The sequence below is a fragment of the Ailuropoda melanoleuca genome, chromosome 6 (assembly GCF_002007445.2).
Source record: "Ailuropoda melanoleuca isolate Jingjing chromosome 6, ASM200744v2, whole genome shotgun sequence".
Taxonomy (NCBI): Eukaryota; Metazoa; Chordata; class Mammalia; order Carnivora; family Ursidae; genus Ailuropoda; species Ailuropoda melanoleuca.
The window spans coordinates 51,305,578-51,327,496 of record NC_048223.1 but is presented as its reverse complement, the minus strand read 5'-3'; the positions used below and the strand labels follow the sequence as shown (position 1 = coordinate 51,327,496).

The window sequence follows — 21,919 nt, the reverse complement described above, 5'->3', positions numbered from 1 at the left end:
GCTGAGCTTTGTAACATTTATGTTGAAATGTCTCAGGCCGTTCTGCTTCCCAGTGGTTGTGTGTGATCTCCTTTGTTTCTCTGGAAAACGTTTGACTCTTCCTTATCCCCAGAAAGCTGAAATTTTCAGTTGGGACATAGTTCTTATGATCTTTTGATGTCAGTGGTCCTTCCAGTTCTGAAACTCATGCCCTTCAATTTGGGTAATTTTCTTGTACTACTTCTTGGATAATTTCCTTTCCACTCTTTTTTTTTTTTCTTTCCTGTGAGCTTGTAAGTTGAGATTTGGACCTACTGGTTTGATTCTCTCATTTTCTTACGTCCTTTTCTGAACTATTTTCTTCTTCTTCTTCTTCTTTTTTTTTTTTTAAGATTTTATTTATTTGACAGACAGAGAGCACAAGCCGGGGGAGTGGCAGGCAGAGGGAGAGGGAGAGGGAGAAGCAGGCTTCCTGCTGTGCAGGGAGCCCTACACGGGGCTTGATCCCGGGACCCTGGGATCATGACCTGAGCTAAAGGCAGACACTTAACCTACTGAGCCACCCAGGTGCCCCTTCTGAACTATTTTCCATCTCTGTGTGTTTTTGTTCTTCTTTCTGAGAGATTTTCCTATTACTGTTGAACCTTTAATATCTGCCAGCATGTTTTAATTTTTATTGGCCTCTGAAGATTTTATTTTTAAAAACAGGATCCTGTTCTCGTTCCATGGGAATAAGGATGGTTTGTCTGGCTCTACCAGCTGCAGTAAAGATCTGGGGCTCTAATTATCCCCCCCCTTTTTTTTTTTTGCTTAAAACAACAGAGAAGTTTTTGACCTTATAGTTCTACAGGTCAGAAGTCTGATGGTTCTCACTGGGCCACTGTCAAGGTGTCTACCCGGTTGTGTTCCATTCTGGTGGCTGTAGAGGAAAATGCATTCCGTACCTTGATCTAGCTTCTAGAGGCTGGCTGCCTTCCTTGGCTGTTGGCCCCCTTCCAGGTAGGGGCCTCTTTAAATGAGCAGGTTAAATACTTACTGCATACTGCATTACTCTGACCTCTTCTGCCTCCTTTTTTCACTCTTCAGGAGTCTTGTGATTACATTGGACCCACCTAGATAATCCAGGAAAATTTCCTCCCACCTTTTTTTTTTTTATTGTGGTAAAAGCCCAAAATACATAAAATTTTCCATTTTAACTATTTTTAGTGTCTAGTAGAGTAGTGTGAACTATATTGATATTGTTATTAACAGCAACAGGTCTTTACAACTTTTTCATCTTGCAAAACTGAAACTCTGTACCCATTGATTGAGCTCCCTCTTCCTCCCTGCCCTTGCGTCTGGCATCCACCGTCCTACTTATGATTTCTAAGAGTCTGACTGCTTTACATACCTCATGGAAATGGAATCTTACATATTTGTCTTTGGGTGACAGGCTTCTCTTACTCAGCAGAATGTCCTCAAAGTTCATCTGTCTTGTAGCACATGACAGGATTTCCTCATTAAGACTGAGTATTAATATTCCATTTATGTCTGTACCACTTTTTCCGTTCACCTGTTGATGGACATTCAGGTTGCTTCCAACTCTTGGCTGTTGTGAATAGTGCTGCAGGGAACCTGGGTGTGCAAATGCCTTTTTTTTTAAATTTATTTTTTATTTAAAAATTTTCCCCATATTTTATTCAACTGTAGTTAACACATAGTGTTCTGTTAGTTTCATGCGTACAGTATTCTGATTCGGAAGTTCTGTACATGACCCCATGCTCATCACAACAGGTGCTTTCCTTCATCCCCATCACCTGTTTCCCCATTCCCCCCATACCTCCCCTCTAGTGACCATCTGTGGGTTGTCTACCGTTAAGATTTTGTTTGTCTCTCTTTTAGTTTCTCACTTGTTTTGTATCTTAAATTCCACATATGAGTGGAATTGTGTAGTATTTGTCTTTCTCTGACTTATTTCACTTAGCGCTATACTCTAGCTCCATCCATGTCATTGCAAATGGCAAGAATTCATTCTTTTTTGTGGCCGAGTAATATTCCATTGTGTGTATACGTATACCACATCTTCTTTATCCATTCAACAGTCAGTGGACCCTTGGGATTGCTGCCACGATTTGGCTGTTGTAAATAATGCTGCAGTAAACATATTGCATGTATGCATGTATCTTTTTGAGTTAGTGTTCTTGTGTTCTTTGGGTAAATGCCTAGTAGTGCAATTGCTGGATCGTAGAGTAGTTCTGTTTTTAACAGTGGCTGCTCCAGTTTGCATTCCCACCAGCAGTGCGCGAGGGTTCCCCTTCCTCCATTTCTTCACCAACACCTTGTTGTTTCCTTCCTTCCCTCCTTTGTGGACACTAACAGGTGTGAGCTGCTATCTCAGGTGGTATTGATTTTCATTTCCCCGATGATCAGTGATGCTGAGCACCTTTTATATCCCTGTCGATCACCCCTATATCTTCTTTGGAGAAATGTCTCTTCAAGTCCTTTGCCCGTTTTTGTAATTGGGTTATTTGTTCTTTGGGTTGAGTTGTAGGAATTCTTTATGTATTCTGTGTATTAACCCCATTATTGTATATACAGTTTGCGAATATTTTCTCCCACTGACAGGCTGCCTTGTGACGGACTGTTGCCATTTGTCTATTTTGCTTTTGTTGCCTGTACTTTCGGTGTCAGATCCAAGAAATCATAGCCAAACCCAGTGTCATGAAGCTTTCTTTCTGTGTTTTCTTCCAGCAGTTTTTAGTGTTAGGTCTTATGTGAAGGCCTCGAAACCATTTTGAGTTAATTTTTGTGCATGGTGTCAGGGAGGGGTCTAATTGCTCTTTATGCAGACTTTTAACCAGTCTCCCTCTTCCCAGCGCCTTCCTTCTCCTTCTGGGGAACCTCAGCCCCATTTCCTGAGCCTTTCAGGAGCAGTTGGCTGGCTTTGGTTTGCTTCCTGGGCAGTGAGCTTCCAGCTAGCTCTGCTAGGCTCAGCAGTCATCTCTGCTTTCAGCTTCCAAAATGCCATTGATGTCTGTGGGCTGCTCTCATATACTTTTCTCTTCTCCTTGTCCTTAGGACTTTTTGTCTTTTTCTCTCTTTACTACATTTTTAATTGTAGGGGGATTTCGAGGGAAGCAGAGATAAACAGCCCCATTGTATCGTTCATTTATTACTCCTAAATCCAGGTTCCTCTTTTAAATGATACTAAATATCATTTATTTTTTATCATGATATTAAATACCATTTAAAAAAGCAATCTGGATTTGGGGGCTTTTAAGAAATGATATCTCATAAACTCTATTGTTAGGATGTACCTCCAGAAATACGTGTTCTGTCTCTTCCTTTGCTTCCTTTTTTGTTAAAGCATGTAAGGCTAGCATTGATTGAAGTTACTTTCCGGAACATTATTTTGTAATTCAAAATAAACAGATTTTTCTTGGTAATATGAGATCTTGAATATAAGATGATACCTGTTTCCTGAGGTATACTTTTCTTGTGGGTGGAAAATCCTTGATTTATCTTCAGGTGTCTACACTGTATGTTGGTATCATCTGAAGCTTTAATTCAATACTCTTGAGCCAATGAAACGGCAAGCCTAATTTTTGTTAGTTTTTTTTAGTTAGCTTGTGACAGTAGCTTTCTTGGTCGTGTGCACATCTTCCTCAACTTACTGTGATGATAAACCCATCGTAAGTTGAAAGTATTATAAGTTGAAACACCCAGTGCACTGAACAGCATAGCTCTCAGCCCAGCCTTCCTTAAACGTGTTCGAACACTGACATTAGCCTCCAGTTGGGGAAAATGAACTAACCCGAAGCCTGTTTTATAATAAAGTGTTGAATGAGTCATGTAATTTATTCAGTACTGTACTGAAAATGAAAACCAGCAGGGTTGTGTGGGTACAGAATGGCTGTAAGTTACCCATGTGTCTCGCGGCTGCCTGGAAGCTGAGGCTTGGTGCCGCCAGGATCATGCGAGAATACTCTACCGCTTATCACTAGACCAGGAAGAGATCAGAATTCAAAGTATGGCTTCTGCTGAATGTGTATTGCTTTTGCACTATCATAAAGTCAAGAAGTTGTAACTTAAACCATCGTATCCCAGAGACCACCTATATTTGGTTATTTACAGGTGTAGCCCTGTTTCTCACAGACAGGATAGGAGAGGGTAATTGGGGGACAGCCTTAGGCTCTGACAAGGTCCTCAGGGCTGTTAAGAGTGGTTTCTTTTGGACCAAGAATTGTTTCCTCACAAAGTTAGTTCTGTTGGGTAGGCTCAAGATATCTGCCACCCTGTTTGGTACATGGCTGTAGGATTTTTGTCCTGAGGTCTAAGGATGGGCTTCAGACAGTTAAAGGTCTTTCTGAAATTTGTGTGGTGTCAGAATAGCCTTCGCTGTCCTCAGCTAGTCGGTGATGTAAGGCTTATGTGATCCTGAAAAGGGTTGAGGACCCACTTCTAATAGATGGTTCTAGAGAGAAGAAAATAGAATGCTGTTGATTAAACATGATTACAATAAGGTGCCCTGTGCGAGCTGCCGTTAGATGGCACATTCTGGCGCGTGGAAGTACCGACAGCTGTCGATGAGGGACTGCATGAAGGTGCTCGTTGTGCTTTGTCAGAGGCAAAACATCTCCAGCTTCCTGGTTATGCAGAAGCCCGTTTACACTTATGTAACCAGCAGAGCTGTCGTTCGTGAGCGTAATGGTTTCCCGTCAGAGAAGTGACCACCTTTCTTCGACTTGTAAAGAGGGTAGCACCAGTTACCCTTTGTTTTCATACTGAAGTTGATGCAGTTAATTTGTGAAAATCAGTTATTTGTTGACAAAGAATGTAGATAAACTGATAAAAAGAGAAATGGCTCTATGACATAGAGAGTTACAGACTTGAGTTTTCAATTAAGAAAAGATGGGGTTTAATGTTATGTATATTTTTGGCAAAAAAAAAAAAAAGCTTTAATAAACAGGAAGAAAGGAAAGAGGAGGGTGGGAAGTTGGGGAAGGCCAGTTGTGAATTTTTTGTTTCCAGTCTGACACTTCTGTGTGTTCACTTCTAGTGACGTGGCCTTGGCTGATAAAGTGTCTCTCAGCTTTAGGGTTTTATGGTTCCATTTTCATGGTGGCTAAGCTTAATTTGCTCCTTAATTCCAGGGACATCATTGAGATTTTTGGGGATTGAACAAAAGCATCTGGTTGGGAGCGTCATGAAGAAAGAGACAAGACCCTGCCTGAGGAAGCGTACGTGAGAGGAACGTAGGAGCCCGTCGATAAATGCAGAACAGCAGCTGTGGGAGGTAGGTAACAGCCAGAGCCTGGGCTGACCCTGCCATGGCCCCTTCTGCTGTCCCCTGTCAGCCAGAGCCGCAGAATGTCACTCACCTTCTGGCCTCAAGAACAACTTGACAGAGGAGGGGGCTGTTGTTTTAACTCCTAGAGCAGCTCTGACGCAGCCTCTCCGGGGCCCTTCCTGTTCCCTGAAGGACAAGAAGGACCATAAGGACATCTTGCAACTCTGGGCGGATCAGAGTGGTAACAAACTGTAGCCAGAGACCTGCCTGCCTTTGATTCTGGGAATGGGGCGGCCAGTATCTAAGCTCAGCGAGGGCGTGACCTTCGAATCAGCTTTATTTGTTCCTTCCTGGCTTTATTCTTACCCTGACTGATGCCCTGGGAGTCTTGAACTTTGACCTGCTTTGACAGGCCCTTCCCCCACAGTTATACTGTGAAGTGCTTACTTCATTTCCTTGCTATTAGCCTTTAATTCTTATCGCCTCAGTAGTGCTTATCGTCAAGGTCAGGGTCTCGCATTATTTCCTATCCCGTGACCTTCACTGGATGTCTTTTGATACGCTGGTGCTCTTCTTATGGAATCGGCCATGTCATGGATGTGTCACCTTGATCCTTAAAGTTTTTGTTTTCCTTTTAATCTACCAATCTAGAACACTAGAGATGTACGTGGGGCCAAGTTTTTGTCTTTGATCATCACACCATCATGGGAACATTAAACAAGTCTCCTTTCCTAGATGAAGATACCGAGGGTCCAAGTGGTTACAGGGCCGGCTGCGATTTCCCAAAGCGCGCCTGGCAGACATGGTGTTCGACAGTCTGTCTGTCTCACACTCTGCTCTATGGAGACTGTCCCATGCTGTCTACCCTTTTTGAAGCAGGATTTGAAAACTACCCTAGTGCCTGTGGACTTATAACTCTTCTACTCTACTTTTTCCACCAGTGTCTGCTGCTTGTTTCCATTTCCTGGATTCTTGTTTGGTTTATGATCACACTTACAACATTGAATGAGCTTATTAAAATTTAATATTTTCAACAGTTATTGTTTCATAATTTTACTGAGAATATAGTATTGGTCTGAGACAGGATGAAAAATGTCCCTTTTCTAATGTCGGCTCCCCTGTGTTCGTGGATAAGTTGTGAGTTGATGCCGAGGCACGTGTAGGTGGAGGAGTGGGCTTGCGTGTTTCTGACGCACCCCGTCTCCCAGAACCTTCCAGGACAGGGTTAGTGGAGGTGACGTAGCCGAGATACGCCGCTTTGCCGGAAGTCGTCTTGTGCAGTTCACAGAGGTGTTTCGGAGCCCAGGTCCTTCAGAGTGTAGACCCGTCTATTCAAGTGTGTGGTGTTGGCTGAGGGGTCACGTCTGTGTGCACAGCTGGGAAGTTGCCCCGGAGGCTGCGAGCTTGAAGTTTGAGTCAGTTTGAGAATAAATGGAATCCACTTTATTTTTCAGTAGTGGGCTACGTGATGTGAAAATCTGTGTATTTAGGCTTCTCAGATATTTTTATTTAGTTAGCAGACGCTCTGTATACCCATACGTATTTTAAATCTTCACCAGAAGCCTGGGCGGTAGGTGTGGTCTGGCTTCTTGGAGCAGGACTCAGCTGTGGCTGTGACGTCAGGAAGCTTGCCTGGCCTTGGGCCGTCAGAGGCCAGTGGAGTCAGCACTTGAACCCAGAGTGGTTTGATTTCCCGGACACTGCTTTTGACAATGACCCTGCCTCACTGATCACACACCGCGGGGACGTTTATATGGCAGCCGCGTCCAAGAGGTTTTTTTATGCTTTGCATTAATACAAGGGCAGCCCTACAACATACGGTTAAATAAGCCTTGTCCTCACAGATGTGGAGGCTTCTCGATGCTGCCGGTGCTCGCGCTGGGGAGCCTGTGCCACATGGTTTACGGTGCACCGAGCCAGCCCTGAGTGGCTGGGAGCAGTGTCTGCTCTGGGCACCCATATCCCATGGGCCTGCTGCCCGTGGCAACGAGGTGCGAGTCCCCTGAGCAGAGGCATGAGCTTCCTTCTGTCCCTTCCGAAGCCACGGTGCCTGGAGTTTGGCCACACAGGTCAGGGCAGCTCCGGCCTTCATATAGGAATCCCCAAATTTACGAAATCTGCAGACCTCAAAATTTCCGGTATATAGCAGCAATGTTGCTGTGAGTAAAATTTCTTCTTGTTCTAAAACGTGCCTTTTCCCTGGTATTACACAAAGTTTGGTAAGCACTGAACACATTCCGACAGTGAAGTGCACACCATGACTCAGAGGGAGCCACTGATAAGGTTTGGTGCGGATGCTTCTAGGTTTTATTCTTATGAATGTGAGTACACCTCTTAGCAAGTACAGAATTAGAATGATAGTGTTCTAGATCCATTTTTACTTTTATAACTTCGGTGTTTTCCCCATGTTTCAAAATTTTCTTTTACAACATGCTGAAAAGTGGCTACAAAGTATTCTCTCTGGGCAGTAGCAGAAATTATTCCACCCTGATATCTGATAGACCTGATCCTTACTCCGTTCAGTCAGTACCTCTCCAAGTTAGGCCACTGTGGTAGGACAGAGTATTAAAATAAACATAATTGCCAATAGTTTTCATATATCCTGTAAAATGACTAATGATGGTTAAGACTCGGTGATGAGAAAACCCGGGGAACGTCTGCCACATTATACAATGAACATGACTTGTAAGTTCCCCGGGACGAATGCCCTGCATAAAGGGAGCACGGGACGTTCTCTTTTGACCTGGATGCTTTGAAACCTGCTTTTCTTTCATTGAGGTGACCCACCTTTGTTTTTGGTTTTTTTTTGAGAGAGAAGCTTGTGCATGAGCACGAGTGGGGAGGAGCAGAGGGAGAGGGACAAGCGGACTCCACACTTAGTGCGGAGCCCAGGGTAGGGCTCGATCCCACAACCCTCAGATCAAGACCTGAGCTGAGATCAAGGGTCGGACGCTTAACCCTCTGAGCCACGCAGGCGCCCCAGAAGTGACCCACCTTTGACAAGTAACTAGTGTCTCCATACGTAGGTGAAACTTCTCGAATTCTGATTTGCAGACTTACACCCTCCTAGTTGCTTAATGTATTCAGTGCTTCATGTACTAGTTAAGTGAGCATCCCCCCCCTTTCTTTGGCTCTTTCATGTGGGTTAAACCCTAGGTCAGACAGCTGCACCAACCCGAGGAAGCCACAGGCCCCCTGAATGATGCTGCTTTTGCAGTTTCCTGGGAGACATTCCCAGTGTAGTGCCAGCATGGCTTGTGAACCAGAGAGCTCTGTGCTCCTCGGGATTGGAGTTTCCCAGCTGCGGTGCTCATAGCTGAGATGAACAGTTAGTAGAAGCCCTCCACCCAGAGCAGGCTGACGTGAGGTGGGGACTGTAATGCATTGTTCCTTATTATTCTTCTCTTCCAGATGTCCTTAGTAAGTTAAATTATCAGCATCACCGTCATCACCATCACCATCCCCACCAGCCCACTGCTTTCCAGACCCAGTTCCTTACTGCCCTTGGGATTCCAGTGTGCCTGGGAGGGGGGGCTGGGTTAGGACTGAGGGTGGAGGGACAAGGCCTTTGACCTCCTTACTGTCCCATCAACCCACAGCCCTGCTTTTGTATGTTTTATGTACTAAACTTCCACAATGCTTTGTTTAAAGAAAGGACTCTTGCTTCAGGAAGGAAGGACTGAGAGTCACGATGGCATAGAGAACCTAGGGGAGGTTGACAAAGAGAAGGAAAATACACATTCACACAGTGTTACTTCAGGTTTCCCTTCTGCCTAATATCTGCTGCAGGCACACCTTGCTTCTTGGATTTGGACTTAACGTAATCCCTCCAGTTGGAATTCCCATAGACTGACCTGCTTGGAAGTTCATGGTTTTCATAGATGTGCCTCAGAAGTTCCAAGGTTAGGAGAGACAGAGGGCTAGCCTTACAAGCATTGGTGGTGGAAGGTAACTTTAGGGATGGGGTCAGCAAAGGATGGTCATTATAACTTGTTAGGGGCCCTAGGAGACTGGTTTCTATGTTAGGCTTGATGTGGACAGTGGGAAGACGCTCTTGTCGTCAGAGTGATGTGGTGCGTGAGACTGAGCCTGACCGTTTGTGAAATCTTCAGTACCTGTTTCTGTTTCCTTCTATGCCTTTGCTCATGCTGCTCTGTGGAAGACTTGTTCCTTTCCTTTTGTGTCTGCTTAACTCCCCTGTCATGTTCCAAGTCCAGTTTAAATAGCTCAGCTCTCTTTCTTTCTGGCTGTTTTAAAGATTCTGCTTTGTCTTTGGTAGTTGTGGTTTCTTCCATCTAAGAGGGGAGCTCTCTTTCCTTGCCTTCTCTTTTTCCTGATGATGACTTTCTGGATTTTCTGAGTCTGAAGATTGATATTAGGAAAGCCTTATCATTATTTATTAGAATAATGCCTCTTCCTCATTTCTTTATTCTTTTCTTCAACAAGAAACTCCGTAAGACATAGGTTAGATTTTCTCACTTCCCAGTCTGTGTCCCTTTTTTATTTTTGTTGTCTTTGTCCTTATGTGTATGATTTTGGACCGTGTCTTTGCTTTTGTCTTTTGGTTCACCATTTTCTTTTCAGTCTATCTTTAATCTGCTGTTTAGACTATCCTTGAAAAAAAGGGATTATTATACTTTTAAATTTTATGTATTTCGTTTTTTTTTTTTTTTTTTTTTTTTTTTACCCCTCNACACCTACTACATTGGTGCTTAATAAATAATGTTTTTTTAATTTTTAAATTTTTAACCATTATTTTTGGTCCCTCCTGAAGTCAGTGTGGTAATATATTTTAAATAAAATTTTACTCCGTTTCAAACTTCCTTATTTATTGAGATACATTAAATCTGTTTACTTTATGTTGCCTTCCAGCATTTGAGTTCCAGTATATGACGTCTTTTCAGATCTGACTCATTTGCCTGTGTCGGCACTCACTCCTGGTGACGTATTTTCTTGCATGTTGATGATTTATGGACTGAGAGCTCATGTTCCTTGGAAGTTTTAGCTGTGCAAGTTCTTTAAGGCCCAGATCGAAGTATTTATATTGGCTTCTGTCAGGTATCTGTAGCACCATCAGTTCAATTCCTGCTTGCGATTTTTTGAGTTTGGACCACAAATCCACAGAGTACTAGTTGCTGATTATGAATTCTCAAGGGAGATTTTCCACCCCACCCCTCACCCCAAATATACTCACTTTAAAAAGAAATCACCCATATCCCGAGGCACAGTTGTGTGGGGTCCAGCTTAATGCAAGGACCTGTTCCACTCACAGCTGAGTGGTCTGGGTTTATGTCCTCTCCTGGTCCACGTAAGGATCGTGATGGAAAGTCAGTGTGACTGGGTTCTGGTTTTGGCACTTTCGTACTTCTGTCTCTTACTTTATTGTCACCTCACCAGTGCATTTAAAAAGATGTTGTATTTTCTTCTTTTTAGTTACTTTTATTTGGGCAGGGGTGGTTTAAGGTGTCTGTTGTGTCATTCTGCAGAAAGGAAAGGTCTGGTTTCATTGGTTTGTTTTTAGTAGTGCTTGGTTTTGTTTTGTTTTTTAAGATTTTATTTATTTATTTCAGAGTGAGAAAAAGAGAGAGAGAGAGCGAGAGCGAGAGCACAAGCAGGGGGAGCAACAGGCAGAGGGAGAAGCAGACTCCCCGCTCAGCAGGGAGCCTTGTGCGGGACTCAATTCCAGGACTCTGGGATCATGACCTGAGCTGAAGGCAGACGCTTAACCCACTGAGCCACCCTGGCACACTTTAGTAGGTGCTTCTAATAGATGAAGTGGGAAGACATTTGGGGCAGAGCTCAAAAAATTGCTAAAAACTTAGGTATAAGCCCAGTTTCTCCTTTTATTTTGGGTGTCTGCTCTACACCATCGGATTAGGTCACGAATGAGGTGGAGAATAATACCTTGTAATATACTTTCTGAGTTGGGTAGACCTTGATGTCTTTGAGACATTACTTCTTGAAATGATATTCATTTTTTGCTCATCGATTTAATTAGCTGTCTAATGTTTTACTGTATTATAGAATTTTACCCTTCCAAGTAAGCTTTGTTCCCCGAGTAACTATGATATCCACCATGGGTCCTCCTGGTGATGTCCTGAGAGGCTCTGATACACATCGATCCTTTTATTCAGCGTTATTTTGCTTGATTCTGAATTAGCGGAATATGATTTGTAAGTGAAAATAGTTGCAAGTAGTAGACTATGCCGGTGATGTGAACAAGAAATCAATCTCAAGAAGAAATTCTGAATGTTATGATTTCTGTACACAGTGCACAGCTCTGCGGGATCGGGTTTAGGATTTGAAAATTCAGTTGGCTCTGTACTGTTGGAGTAAACCTAGGCAGCGGTGTAGACGGCAGGAAGCATTGCCATCTGACGGGAGTGTGTAACCTGCATGTGCACCGCTCGGGACCCCAAAGAAGTCACACACCGTGTTGTGAACTTTAATCTTCTGTTTCTGAGAATCCCGTCCTGGATTAATGTTGCAGAAAAGGACCTGCCATCTGAGTTACTAACCTAGTGCGTGTAGCCCTCCCTGCTCCCCCCCCCAAGTCTGCATTGCCGCAGAGGGTCACAGTGTCCTGGAAACAGTGATATCTTTGGCATGACGCAAGCTCGTGAATAATTGTTTAAGCGTGTCTTACGGGTCTAAGCAAATGGTGGATGGAGTAAAAGTTGATTTAAAGTGGTAGAAAGCTCAGGTTACGATGATCAGAGTAGGGGTGACAATTGCCCAGTACAGATATGTACTTCGAAGTCTTGGAAAAGAATTGTGTGCTTTAAATAATTGCCATGAGAAGAAGCGGAAACATAGCATGGTCAGTATGCCAGCCGCATTACTAGCCGTAGACTTTTACACAAGACAGTTATGATTAGAAATTTTAACATTAATGTTTGAAGGGCTGAGAGGAGTTCATATTTATTGTGTTTTTTTTAGTAACTGATTTGGAATTTTAATTTTATAAAATACGTGTGCATAACGGATCTTCACATTTAGTCACGAAGAAATGGCTGTTTTTAACATACTGTAATGTTTACTTTGAATTGGCATTGGTGGAAATGGTTTCTAGGGAGGAAAATGGTTTGTGACCCAAGTTATAAATATTTTTAGGCTTTTAGATTATTTAATCCAAAGCATTCACTATTTATTACTTTTTGCTCAAGGTTTGATAACATAGACTTTTCCCAGTTTTCTCGTTCTTTTCAGTTGTATTTTTCATGTAGTGAATGCACTTCTGAAAATTATATCAATGATATTTTTAATAAATGGAATTAATTTAGGTTGACAAGGAAAGTTCACTAATTTAAAAAGGACTTCTTAAGAAATCCTCTAGTAAAATGAAGAAAGCCTTTTTGATGTGGATCAATCTTTTTGCTTTTTATGCAGGGGTTTTTAATCCTGAACCACTCCTTTGATAATTTATTTATATCACATTGAAAGATATGTTGGGTATTTTTGTTTTGACTGTATATATCTATTTCTACCTGTATTAGTTTGAGAAAGAAACCAAAATATAAGCAAAGATTATGTAAGTAATAGCTAACTTACAGAGTCTTTTTCTTCCAACACGTTTGGTGGAAAAATGTTAATTATTAATGGATTCATTTACAAACCCCTACACAGTCAGAAAAGCCACTACTAAAAAAATATTTGGAGGCACGATTATCGTCCTGACATTCTCACATTCTGTGGGTTTCCCCTTCTGTCAAAATGAGCGAATCAAAATAAAATAAAACCGACTGAGTGATCTTTCTCAGTGATGGGGCCCAGTGACTGGGGGCGAGTAGCCAGGGGTAGAGAGCAGGTAATGGGTATCCACTTGCAGTCCAGAGTCTGTTTTGAAACTCATTGCTCTCGTCAACTTTGTTTCCTGTGAAGAGCCTGTAAAGTTCCTAGTCTCATCGGGCAGGATAACCCAGAGCGATCTCACCGCCGTGGGCGTATAGAGGTTGTTTCTTCTGTACTCCTTGCTGCATAATCAGCTATCCTGTGTCATCTCTGACATTGCTGTTTGCTTTATTTAGAAAATACTCTGTTAACAGTTCAGATCGTCTCTTCTCTGAAGGTAGCACTATCTGCAGCGTGTGGTTCATGTCCTCAGGACTCTGTCGCTAATGAAAACCTGGGACCTCAAGGACTTCCAAGAGCTTCCTTCATTCACCAATTTTTGGTGTCGCTTTTACATTCTAGGCCCTCCTTTAGATACTTGAGGTAGTGAACCACTTTAGTTTTGTTTGTTAGTTTGTTTAAGATTTTATGTATTTATTTATTTGAGAGACAGCACGAGTGGGCAGAGGGGCCGAGGCAGAGGGGGAAGCAGACTGCCTGCTGAGCAGGGAGCCTGTTGTGGGACTCGATCCCAAGACCCCAGGATCATGACCTGAGCTGAAGGCAGACGCTTCACCGACTGAGCCCCCCAGGCGCCCCTGAACCACTTTACACAAAAAACCCAAAAACCCAAACTTACACGGTGTAGCTTACGGCCTAGTGGGAGGAAGACTGTGGACGAAGCAGATGAACAAGTGGAATGCAGGGTGCTGGATGATGGTCAGGGTCCTGGCCCGGCTACGGCTGAGGGGCGGATGGGAGCGGGCACGCGTGCGAGTGTGAGAGGTGCCCCGTAGCGCTGTGTCGGGAGGGCAGGGGAGGCCGCAGTGTGAAGGTCACCTCCCAGTAAGGACCTGAAGGAGGAGGCCATGAGCCTGCTCTCTCGGAGGCAGGAAGACAGAGGCCCCGATGTCCTCACTCCAGATCCAGGAAAGCAGGCACAGCCGTGCTCGAGCGCACACCGCTGGGTCAAAGCCAGATCCGTGACAGCCACACCTGTGCTCTCTGCCACCCACGTGGCTTCAAAGAGAACTTTTTGTTTCTCTCAAGAAGCTTCCCAGCTCCTAGCAAAATGTGTCCCACATTGTGAGTGTGAGGACTGAACTGTGTGTGTTCGAAAGCCGAAGTCCTAGGGAGGGAGGGAGGGAGATTGTTTTCTCTGCTTAGCTCGCAGAGCCCCAAGTTTATGTCCCCCTCCCTCAGGCCTCTTAAGAAGGTTAAGAAAGAACTTTTCAGGAACTACCCTTTCTGTTTTTCCTTTTCTCTATGTAAAGATTTTTAAAAATCACTTTGCTTTAAAAATATTCCTGTTCTCATTTTATTGGGGATGTTTCAGAAGAGTTGTGCCGAGATTGTGTAGAAGGCGACAGAAGGCGTAGCTTCCAGTGTACCGCAGTGACAGAGACCAGGGTCAGGGCAGTGTGTCCTCTGTCCCCTCCAGAGACTCCGGCTCATTCGCTGTGTTGTGAATGTGGGGTTGGGAAAAGGCAGTTTGCTGGGGTCATTGGGGGCGCTGTCCTGTTTCAGTCTGAATAACGACACCTTAAATTGGTATCGGATTAAAGGAAGGCCCCCCGTGGGCTTGGGGAGGAGATACTGGTCCTGAGCCATCTCTTCCACGCCTCCCACAGCCCGTCAGGGAGGACAGCGAGGGACTGCCACTGCTGATGTCCCTCGAAGTCCGGCCGGATTTTGGGGTTCTTATCATGATTTGAGTCCGTACATGCTGTTTTTCCTTCTTGCTTAGAATAAAGAAAAAAATTTTCTTTCTTCTTTTTGGATAAACTCTTTGTCAGCCAATGTGCTGTTGATGGTTTTGTGACTTTGATTTTAAATACTGTTAAGTCGCCGTGATGCTCATTCTTAGACTCCGGACCAAAGTGATTGGTTGTGGGGTTTTCTAGGCAGACTCACGGAATTTCAGTGGCAAGGAGGACTAGTTGAGTGTAACAATTAATGTTACAGTGTTGCCCCCCCCCCTTGGAACAAGTTTGTGAGAGTGACTGAGAAGTCAGTGTGTAGGCTGAGGGTTCGCCAAGGGGACCACATAGACTAATCGTTTTCCTTGGCACTGGCCATTGAGCCCTTTTTGTTGAAGGTAGAAGTGCACAGAGTGTAAGACTGTCTTGCATTGATTCAGGTGACATTCGTTTTGTCCCAAAGATGTTTGCATATTTGAGTAACGTTTAAAGGTTACTGTCTGGAGTCAGTAAAGGTCGGGGGATCATTTAGATTCTAGCACGATCTGCTGATCTGCCGCAGCTCTCCTCTCCTTTTGTCCTGGGTGCCACTCCGCCCACATTTATGGTTCCCGCTCCTTCAAAGTGCTGATTTGCATGCGGCTCCCCTGGCCTCTCTACCTGGTCACTTAGGCTCTCAGTGTCTGGTGCTGCCTGGATCGGCGTCTCTGCTCATCCACTCCAGCAACAGGCCTTGCATGTCTACTCCATAGACCCTGTTCTAGGTACGGGGGGTAGGGCGTGGAGCCCCACGAGGTCCCTGCTCTTATTGTATTGGGGGGGGAACAGATGCGTGTGCCAGGTAATGGGGAGTTTTAGGAGGAAAAATAGAGCCAGGCAGGGGTGTGGAGTGATGGTGAAAACACCATCTTCAGCGTGGGGGTGTGTGAGTGCTGACGGGGCAAGCCTCAGACCCAGGCTTTCTGAGGGAAGCGTGTTTCAGGCAGAGGAGCCTGCGTTGCAGAGACCGTCCGACAGAAGACACTCGGGCGTGGCTGGAGAGGAGCGGGCCGGGGGCATTGCAGGGTAAGGCTGCAGAGAGGAGGTAAGCAGGGGCCGGGCCGCACAGGGCCTCTGAGGGGTGTGATGAGGACCCCTGCTCTTGCTCTTAGTGAGGCGAGAAGGTACCTGAGTTGTAAGCAGAGAAGTGGAGTGGTCTGACTTGTGCCTTAAATCTTCCGGTTGCCCCGTAAGGAGCGTCCTGGAGGGCACACAGGAGGTGCACGGAGACCAGTTAGGGGGCTCTTGCCAGAGTCTCGGCCAGCCGTGGACCCTTGGCGAGGGTGGGGGGACTAGTGAGGGGTGAGTAAGAAGGGGTCCGATTCTGAATACACCCCTAAAGAAGGGTAGTAGACTTTGGGTATGGTCAGGTGTGGATCTGGGGGAGAGGGGCCTGGCCTGAGCTGCTGGTGAGCTGAGTTACCGTTTCCTGAGGTGGGGAAGGAGGCAGGAAGGAAATGCCAGGGCTGCGGTCTTCATGAGTTCAAGTACATACCTGTTGGGTATCTGAGCGGGAATACTGTGGGAGCTGTTGGCTGTCTGAACCTAGAGGTCGAGAGAACCCCATCTAGAGTTACCTTTTTACTGGGAGTTGTCTAGAAGGGATGGTGCTTCAACCTGGGGGATTAGATGAGCTCACCTGAAGTGCTCTGCACATGTGGGAGGACCCCTGGGGCTCCTTGGGCCTCTAGAGGGGTCTGCAGAGTCACAGCTTTTTATACCAGTACTAAGACGCTCAGTAGAGTAGCGCTTTTCGGAGGCGACGTGGGACATCCCTGCAGAGCGAATGCAGACACAGATGCGGCGATCTGCTCTCGTCTGTGAAGCTGGATATTAATGTGAAGCTGGATATTAGAGAGATTGTCAAGAATGTAAAACACTGCCGCTGTTCGTACTAAAGACATGTATTTTTGTTTTGGAAATACATTTTTCATTAAAATACGTTACTTCTGTTGACATGTAATGGGCTTATTGTTGCTTTTAGATGAACTCATAAATATTTTAAAGTTTTCTCAATTCTCTATCACAGTAACTGTTTGTGGATATAGCCCTTGTAAATAAGAACTTTTTGAGCTCCTTAATAATTTTTAAAAGTGTAAAGGGGTTGTGAGAGCAAAACATTTGAGGACCGCTGACCTAGAGAGGAATCGGCAACAGGGAAGACATCTGAGAATTGAATGACCCTTTGGGCCCTTCCAGAGCTAAGGAAGAGCCCACAAAAGACAGCGAGAAGGAACCGCCAGAGGGAAGGACAGTGAAAGAGGACACTGGGGGCCAAGGAAAGTGAGTGTGTCCAACAGAAGCAAGAGGTCACCTGTGTCACGTGCTGCAGATAGGTCAGATTAAATGAGAACCAAGAACTGACCGTTGGCTTTAGCAATGTTGGAGGTCATTGATTTTGAAATGGATAATTTCATTAGATGGGACAAAAGTAGGCTCAGGAGAAGGGAAGTGATTTGTATCTCAGTTAGATTCCTGAGAGTAGGAACTGGACCCAGCCTATCTCTTCATTTTGAGACTGGCCTTCAGGTTTATCTTGCATGGGAACCCAGCCCCGGCAGACCAGCTTGGAGGCTGGAGCGGAGGATGTGAGCATGTGGTACTGGACAGAGTTGCTGAACCCCCTTTGCTGTGCGTGGGGTAATTGCCCCAGTTTGCATTCCCACCAGCAGTGTGAGAGGGTTCCTCTTTCTCCACATTCTTGGAGTTTATGTAAAAACTTAAAAAACAAAAGGTTATATGGGTTATTTTTCCTAAAGCTAAGAAACATGGTTATAGGGGATTAGTTACTAAATAAGTTTTTCTTTCTTAAAATTACCATGTCTTTCAAAAGGAATAATAGAACTTTTTATATTTACTTCTTGTATATTATTGATCAATATTAAATGTTATGTTTTTTAAATTTTTTATTTTTTAAAGATTTTATTTATTTCAGACAGAGAGAGAGCGAGCATGAGTTGGGGGGAGCAGAGAGAGAAGCAGGCTCCTGGCTGAGCAGGGAACCTGATGCGGGGCTTGATCCCAGGACGCTGGGATCATGACATGAGCCGAAAGCAGATGCTTAACCAGCTAAGCCACCCAGGCGCCCCTGATGTTATGTTTTTAGGAGGAAAAGAAGAGGTGTATTTTCCTCAAGTGAGGCTTAACCAATTTATACTCAAGAACATTTATTTACACTTTAAGGTAATTGTTTATGTATATATTGCATCCATCAGACTGAGAACTTTTCATCAGTAGAGTGTGAGTTTTTTAGTTTTGTTTCTGTAGGGACTATCATCCTACCTGGAATACAGTAGGAATTTAATAAATACTTGAGAAGGACTAAGATGCTATAACATTTACATTTATGTTTTATAGTATGGTGTTAAAAGTAACCTATAAGTAGGATAAGTAAAATTAGATAAAACCTAAAGGACAGATTGCTTTTAATTCTAGGTTGGAACAAATGTTCCGAGACTATTTTGATAGGAAGCAGATAACAATACTCTTTCCCTTGCTTTGATTGGGTGGATATTTCAAGAATGGCATGACTAAACCAAATACGCACACCTTCTGTTTTTGAGGCTTTAGAAGTCCTCCAAGGTAATAAGAAAAATAGGTTTGACCTGCGAGAGACCGTATCTTCTTCAGAACTGATTCAAAGAAAATTTTTTGTGAACTGTTTTTAAATTTGGGTATGATTGATACGCTATATGATATATAAATTTTAAGTGAACACTTCAGTGAACCAGCATTTCTCTTAGATAACATTTCCATCGCCCAGAAAGTCCTCTCGCGCCACGTCCAGTCATTCGTCCCACCTCAGAAATAAATGGTACTGTGATTTCTATGAACAGAGCTTAGTGTTGCCTCTTCTAGAACTTCATGTACATGGAGTTATACAGAGTGTGCTCGTGTATCTGGCTTCTTTTGCTTCACTTCAAGGTGTTTTTCAGAATCATACTTCTTGTTACAAGTATCAGTAGCTTGTTTCTTAATGTTGATGAGTAGTAGTCTGTGGTGTGAATTTATCTAATCTTCTGTTTGGGTGGGTTACATTTTTTGTCTCTTATGAACATAACTGCCATGAACATTAATGTACAAGTCTCTTTGTGGACATATGTTTTCATTTCTTTTGCATATGCTCAGAAGTACATCCCTGGATAAGTATATGTTTAACCTTATAAAAAAATTATCAAACGTTTTCCTAAAGGGGTTCTATAGTTAAATATGCCCACCAGCGACGTATTTGATGCTCCAACACGCTCCGAGCCTTTGCCAACACTTGCTGTTGTCAGTCTTTTCAGTATCAGCATCAGCATTCTAGTGGGTATCATGTGGTACTTTGTGATTTTCTGTGATTTCTTTGATGATAATGACGTTGAAATTTTGTCATGTACTAATTGGCCATTCCTGTATCTTCTTTTATGAAGTAATCTAGTCAGGTCTTTTGCTTTTTTAAAAACTGGGTTGTGTGACTTTTTTGTTCTTAACTTTTTATGTTTTTTAGTTCTTAAATTATAGCTGTTCTTTATGTATTTTACATATAAGTTCTTTGTCAGTTGTGTGTATTGTGAATATTTTCCAGCTGGTGGTTGTCCTTTTATTTTCTTAAAATGTCTTTCAAAAGGCAGAAGTTTTAATTTCGATGAAGTCCAGTTTATCAGGTTTTCTTTATTTTCCCCAGAGTGCTTTGCCTAGACCATGGTCACAAAGATATTCTCCTATGTTTTCCTGCTTTATAGTTTTAGCTTTTATGGTTAGTTCTATGTGTGGTGTGGAGGTGAGGATTCATTCCTTGTTCCATGTGGTTATCAGTTTGTTGCTGCCCAATTTGTTGGAAAGGCTATCCTTATACCCACTGAATTATTTTGGTACTTTGGTCAAAAAAATCAGTTGACCATAAGGCTGTACATCTGTTTTTGGCCTCTGTTATGCTTCATTGTTTATTCATCTGTCCTTACTCCTTTATTGTATTTTGTTGAGGAATTTTGCACATATGTTTTTTTGAGTGATATACTTCTATAGTTTTCTTTTATCGTCTTTGTCTGGTTTTTCTATTGAGATCACGTTGATACATGCTTTTCCACATGTTTATTTATCTGTGTCTTTGAACTTAAAATGCATGTTTGGTAGATAGTATATAGTTGGGGATTGCTTTTTTGCGTATTCTGACAGTCTTCACCTTTTAATTGAAATGTTTAGTTGATTTACCATAATTATTGATGTGGTTAATTTTAGATCTACCGTTTTTTTTTTTTTTTTTTTGTCTCATCCTATAGACATTTTTAATCCTGTATCCATTTTTCTAATTTCTCTTTGTTGAATTAGATAGGTTTAATTTCTCTCTTAGGTTTTCAGCTCTACCTCTTTGCCTTGTTCTTGTAGTTTCTGTACAGATTACAGTATTCATCTATAATAAGTCTTTTTTGAATGAAGATTTTACTACTTTGTGTAAAAAATGTATGAAACCTACAATATGGTTTCATTTTCCTCTTCTTGTTCATTGTACTGTCCTTATACATTTTATATCCATATATGTTATGGGTACTAATACAGTTGCATAGCTTTTATACAGTATACATGGAGTATATATAAATAGTATGTGTACACACAGTTAATACAGTATCTGTAACAAGTACATCTTAAGGAAATTAGGGGTTTTTTCATGTCTGTGTATGCATTTACTTCTTCCAAGGCTCTTCATTCCTTTCTGTAGATTCAGATTTTCATCGGGCACCACTTCTGTTCTTCCTGGAGAGTTTCCCCCCGGCATTTCTCGCAGTGTGGGGCTATTGGCAACAGATTGTCTCAGTTTATGTTTATATGAATAGTCTTTATTTTTCCTTTATTTTTGAAGGGCTTTTGTTGCACATAGAATTCTAGGTTGACGGTTTTTCTTTGTTTGTTTTCCCCCCCGTTCAGTTCTTTAAAGATGTTGTTTGCTGTCTTTCTGATGAGCTGTTGGCTGTATTCTTATTACTGTTCTCTGTCTTTTCTTCTCCGGTCACGTCTACACATTTTTGTTGTTGTATCTTTGGTTTTCATGGTTAGGTGACATTTTCTTGGGGCTAACTGAATATCCTGCTCTGTTATATTGCTGTTTTTACTCAATTTTGGATGTTTCTTCCCCATTCTCTCTCCTCTCCTCTAACATGTACATTAAATCACTTGATACTGCCCTCTGGTCTTAGAAGCTCTTTTTTTTTTTTTTAATAAAGCTTTTATTTATTTGAGAGAGCTAGAGGTGGGGGAGAGGGCAGATGGAGAAGAAGTGGACTCCCTGCTGAGCAGGGAGCCTGATGCGGGGCTCGATCCCAGGACCCCGGGGTTCGTGACCTGAGCCAAAAGCAGCAGGCACTTGATGACTGAGCCACCCAGGCGCCCCAGAAGCTGTTTTTAAACCATTGTTTTTTTTCTCTGTGCTACAGCCTGGAGTATTTGTATTGACATGTCTTAAAGTTCACCAGTCCTTTGTCATTATTGTGTTATTGTGTCCACACTGATAATCTCTATATCTGATCCATTGTTGTTCATTTCAGATACTGTAGTTTTCAGTTCTAGAATTTCCATTTGGTTCTTTTTTTTTTTCTTCCTTAAATCTCTTCTGAAACATCCTATTTCTTTACCCATTCTGTCATTCTGTAAATTCTTCAATATATTTAGCATTGTTATTTTAAAATCTTTGTCTTCTGATTCAATTTTCTGGGTTATGTGTAGGTCTGTTTCTGTGAACCGTTTTGACTATGGAGTTACATCTCCCATTTGTCTCGCGTATGTATGAATATTTGATCCTATGCTGGACATTGCAGATGCTATGTTGTAAAGATTCTGTTACGTTCCCCCAAGGAAGGTTGAGTTTTGTTCAAACAGGCAGTTGAGGGGCGCCTGGGTGGCACAGCGGTTAAGCGTCTGCCTTCGGCTCAGGGCGTGATCCCGGCATTTCAGGGCGTGATCCCGGCGTTATGGGATCGAGCCCCACATCAGGCTCCTCTGCTATGAGCCTGCTTCTTTCTCCCACTCCCCCTGCTTGTGTTCCCTCTCTCGCTGGCTGTCTCTATCTCCGTCAAATAAATAAATAAATACATAAAATCTTAAAAAAAAAAACAACAGGCAGTCGAAT

General features: G+C 43.1%; 1 protein-coding gene across 7 annotated transcripts in view; it reads left to right on the top strand.

The window, feature by feature from the left end:
• Window positions 1–21,919, top strand: part of SGMS1 (sphingomyelin synthase 1) — a 262,265-nt gene that overhangs the window by 119,467 nt on the left and 120,879 nt on the right. For all 7 annotated transcript variants that reach the window (XM_034662373.1, XM_034662374.1, XM_019794256.2 and 4 more), the window contains one exon: window positions 5,112–5,254. The gene's annotated coding sequence lies outside the window, so the exon portion shown is untranslated. The remainder of the gene's footprint in view (window positions 1–5,111; window positions 5,255–21,919) is intronic.